Raw genomic sequence first — 4,648 nt, 5'->3', positions numbered from 1 at the left:
TTCGCCTAGCCATCAGATTCCTCCGCTGCCATCTTCGATTTTGGCTCCTTGTCATTTGATCTGGGGGAATCAACCTCGATGAAGGGAGCCTAGGAGCGTAGTTTGGCTTGTGTTCAAAATTCAATGCTCAAATTCCAGCTTCAAGCATTCTGCCGCTCATAATCATATTATGGAAAAGGAGGTGTGGGAAAACGGCACCAATTCTGTCCAATAACATCAAAATCCTCATTTTTTTAGTCCTTCGGCCTTCGCAAACAAATAGTCTGGCCAACCCAAGTAATCCCCATAACATCAATCAGTACCGCAAAAGGCTAAAAATCTGACTAAGTCTCCAGCAGCTGCGAAGCGGGGGATAAAGGAACAACAGGATTACAACATTGCACAAGATCAATCAGAATGCGGGAGCACAGAGCCTTTAAGAGATAGGGGGTACGGGAGCATAATACTTAATACTAAGGATTCCCCGCGGTTTTTCATGCAGATTTGACCACGGTAGGCCGGCAGGCCAGGCGTACGGGAACCGTCAAAGAAGTGCCTCAACGCGTCGTAGCCACTACTTTACTTTGACTCCTTTTATGCAATTATGAACTCCACGTAAGTTTTTCTATTCCAAGGCAACTTATCCTTTTTGAGATGACGTAACAAACTACGCGATCCTCCCAACGAAGCCAACATAAATCCGATCCGAATAAAAAAAATAAAAGGCAGTTTCATTATGGTAGTATACCAGCCACCTGTTCTCGAACTGGAAGTTCCAATCGGAGCATATAGATCCGTAAATGGATTTGTATGTATAGCACTTCAGTCGTGTTCGTCGTTTCTTGAAAGTATCTTTTTTCTGGGAACATGGTCAACCAGAAATTCTTATGTTCGCGATTCTTCATCCACCGATGCAGAAAATGCTCCAATTTTCCATCCTCATATGAGACCGGAAAGTTTATTGGCAACAGGTCAACACGAAGTGATTCATCATCCTCAAACATGAGCCGATTGTTAGTTAGGGACGGTTTATAGATCAGAAAATTCCCATAAATTGAATGAGAAGTCGGTCCATGTAAATAATCGAGACCTTGCAAACAACAACAGTCCTTCCCCATATGGAGTTCGGAACCCAAAGGCAATCGTTGAGTGAACTGTATCTTCTTTGTGTTAGTTAACCTAAGCCACACCCCTACTGTTGGGGTGGGGCTCGGCCTCCGAACCGTACGTGGGACGAGTTTCTGCCTCATACAGCTCGGGCCGAAACCCGGGGGAAGTTTAGGAGAGATGGAGAGAGCCAGCAGCTGACAGTCGGGGTGGGGATAAGTTTCCTTCTTCACAAGCTTCTCCCTCCCAAAAAAACCGAACCGATAGCGCTTCCCATTTTTTCTATTCCATCCCATTCCATTCCGGGACAGGCGGCTAATATTAATCTAATAAGTGAAGTAGTCGTCGTCTGACCAATCGGCTCGGACACCAGACCGCCCGTGCCCGCCCATTTTGTCTCGCCCTAAATGGAATCCCTTAGTTACGCTGCTCCCCGACCCGAGTCCCCACGTCCGCTTTTCACCGCCCGAAACCCAAGAAGTTGGCTTTTCCAACACAACATTAGGGTCGTCCCCTTCATTCTATACTGACCCCGGCCCGGGCTGGCTTTTTGGGAAGCCGTCCTCACCGTGCTCATGCCCTGGTTGGCCTGCCATTGGTAGTGGGAATTATCCCATTCCCTGGTCAAAGACTTGGTTGGATGCAGGATCTACTCCACGAGGAGCGATACGTACATAGATGAGATCATCATGACCTCTCTTTTCGTACCGCTAGGGATGCTTAATGCCACTTAGCCAACTGGCATTACCTGCGCTTTCGTTTCTCTCAGTGTGGTTAGCACTGGGTGTTTCCGAGCAGCGAGGCTTACACCCATTCACATTAGTTCATCCAAAGTTCCTTACCCTTGTGCACGAATTATTGAATAATCCATCTTCCTATCAAGGTTAAGGAGACAACTGAGCATCTCAGTGGCGGGATTGAATACCAGGATCGTATCAGAGTTCATGTCGCCCGCCCTGAACAAGTAGGAGGCGTGTGCCACAGGTCGCACATAAGCTGTCGGGTCGCAAGACAGAAGAACACCCAACATAAAGATGCACACTCCTCCATGTGAAATATTCACCTTCATTGGGGCTTTTTTGTAGTAGTCGTGACCAACAGCCGTCAGCTGTCGGCTCGTTGGTAAGGTGAGAGCTTCAAGCCCGATTTCTGGTGGCGCACCCCCCACACAAGCACCGCCCGACTCAGGGGGGACGAGTAAAGCTACAGGCCCAAAAACTTCGGCCCTTCTTTCTAAATGGGGGTGCCCAGGGTGCCTCATCTTGTCATTTCGTCCTTGCTCATTCCCGTTTGGCTGAAGTCTTTGTCCTTTCCTTCTCCGTGCCCGCTCACGCTTCGCTGACCTATCGCATGGTAAAGAGAAGAAAGTACGAAAGAATAGTAAACGGAGCACACCGCAGAAAGATTCTAAATATGAGAAATCCCCTTTTTTTCGATAAGAAGGAAATGAAGAACAGGAACAAAACAAAATAAGGCCTTTCTATCTCTAGTTTCAGATGAGCTTCCCCCAATTATGTCTGGTAATAGAATAGGTCGGCTTGCTTTGACCAAGACTCCACTTTTTGCTCCGTCCGTGGAGCGTATGAATTTCCTGGAATGTAGATAGACCAAAAGAGGGAATGAAGAGATAGGAATAGGAATTATAGTACCATTAGAAGAAGGGGAACCTATGGGAACATCTTTACTGACGAACCATTCCAATAGTACGAGTGCTGTCGTGCCATGAGGCATGACCATGGAAGTAATGAAAAATAAAAAGTTTTGTAGTTGGACCATATGTTCTATCCGTTCGAGTTTTGCTTCAATAGAGAAGATGAGACGCTAAAAATGAAAGTGTTCGCAACGCATACCGAAAGGGTACCAATGAAGCCGACCATTAATGACTAGTTCGAAGACCAAGAGCGGTCTGATCCAAAAAGAAAGTGTGACCTTTAAGGTAGGGGTAATCCGAACTTGAGGCGGAATACCTCATCGTTAAAGTGGGAGTAGAATTCACGGTATATTTGTGAATTTCTACCGCTTTGGTTTGTATCCTGAATAAAGAAATTCAGACTCCCGTCCATGATATCCCGTTGGAAGGAATGTTGCAAAGAGCTCACCGGCTCCACCTTACCCTCAAGGAAGTCGTACGCCTCCGTCCTTATATTCGTATATAGCGAAAGCTCCATGATACGATAAATCTTTTGCTCACCAAACATAAGATCGAAGAGCCTATCTTGCAATAGACCCTTTCTTTCTAATACTGTGAGTTCAAAATATTCTCTATCAAGTATGGCCCTATAATGGGGCACATCAATAGCTTGCTCGAAGTTATTGTGAACAAGCCCCTCATACTCCCCGGGATTATTCTGGGGAGGAAGGTTGTAGTAATCACGGCCCCGAAGACTCCGTATGCGAGCATAAATCTCAGCTTCGTTATCGGCCGCTATTTCGGCTCTAAACGTAGCCAATGATTCACTGCTCTAGGAAGACTCCAAAGCCGGAAGACTACTTTCATTTCCACTTTCGGAAGATACTTGCCAAATGCAAGCGCTTGTCATTCCTGCCAGCAGAGAAAAACACAAATATCTAGGAAAAGTACAGAATATGTAAATTAGAATGAGAATGACGAAGAAAAGAAAAGAACTCTTCTTCCCTTTGGAAAATCAAATTATATAAACCAGTATTAAAGTGACCAAAAGTAATAATAAAGCGATGACAGTGGAAATTATGGGGCAGCTGTCCGTTCCTATAAAACGTACGACAAAGAAAGCTGACCCGAACATCGGAAAAAGCGTAAGGAATAAAGTTAGTGGCATCTTGATTCAGTGATGTGACTTCTCCTGCTCTAGTAAATCAGTCTGGAGACTTGCTAATTCAATTCAATCACCTTGGTTTTTCCAAGAAATACATGGGAAAAATAGGGAGAAAGAAATGGGATTGTGTCAACAAGCCCCTATTCCGACGAAAAACAGCCCCTTTTCTTTTTGTTTAGCCTGTTCCTATCATATAAATTCTTAAGAGAAGAGGAAAAACCCTCCAACATCAACTTCGAAGTGAATTTCCCCAGCTGAGGCATCTTGATTAAGAATAAAGGATTCCCCCCTAGGGTTTTATTTTCAGGGTGGTAACGCGCTACTACTTAAACTACTTATGTTAATTCTACTTACGCTAAATAAAAAAAAAAAGAAATGTAGCTCCCTGTTAGGGTCGAAAATTGAGAGAAGGGCCCCATTGGAGGATGGGTCCCGAGCGGTTTTGCATTGAGTTTTCTTTTAGAGGGAGTGAGGGAACGGAGTCATCGCTCTCCTGCCGTGAGTCCTTAAAGGCGGGAGAGAGTAGATCATACTAGGTAGTTACCGAATGCCCCAAAGCATCTTCCTTTTAGGACCAGCACTAGACTTCCTCTCTTTTCTATAAGATATAAAAGGCGAAATTGATGCTCTTAACTACCCCTTTTTCTTTGAAAAAACAGAAAAAATCGTCGATTTCAAACTGAACTAACCCTTTTTTGCCCGCCCACTTACCCCTTCTTCATGATCCGGCTTGTCCATGATATGAGAATACCTTTGCTCGAAATGGA

At 45.0% G+C, this 4,648-nt stretch overlaps 2 pseudogenes; both read right to left on the bottom strand.

Annotated features, from left to right (window-relative positions):
- Positions 1–330: 330 nt before the first annotated feature.
- LOC128126675 (cytochrome c biogenesis CcmF C-terminal-like mitochondrial protein) lies at positions 331–1,609 on the bottom strand (annotated as a pseudogene).
- A 177-nt stretch (positions 1,610–1,786) lies between these two features.
- LOC122194876 (cytochrome c biogenesis CcmF C-terminal-like mitochondrial protein) lies at positions 1,787–3,206 on the bottom strand (annotated as a pseudogene).
- Positions 3,207–4,648: the final 1,442 nt, after the last annotated feature.

The sequence above is a fragment of the Lactuca sativa genome, chromosome 6 (assembly GCF_002870075.4).
Source record: "Lactuca sativa cultivar Salinas chromosome 6, Lsat_Salinas_v11, whole genome shotgun sequence".
Taxonomy (NCBI): Eukaryota; Viridiplantae; Streptophyta; class Magnoliopsida; order Asterales; family Asteraceae; genus Lactuca; species Lactuca sativa.
The sequence above is the reverse complement of the archived record's forward strand: the minus strand, read 5'-3'. Positions and strand labels throughout refer to the sequence as shown.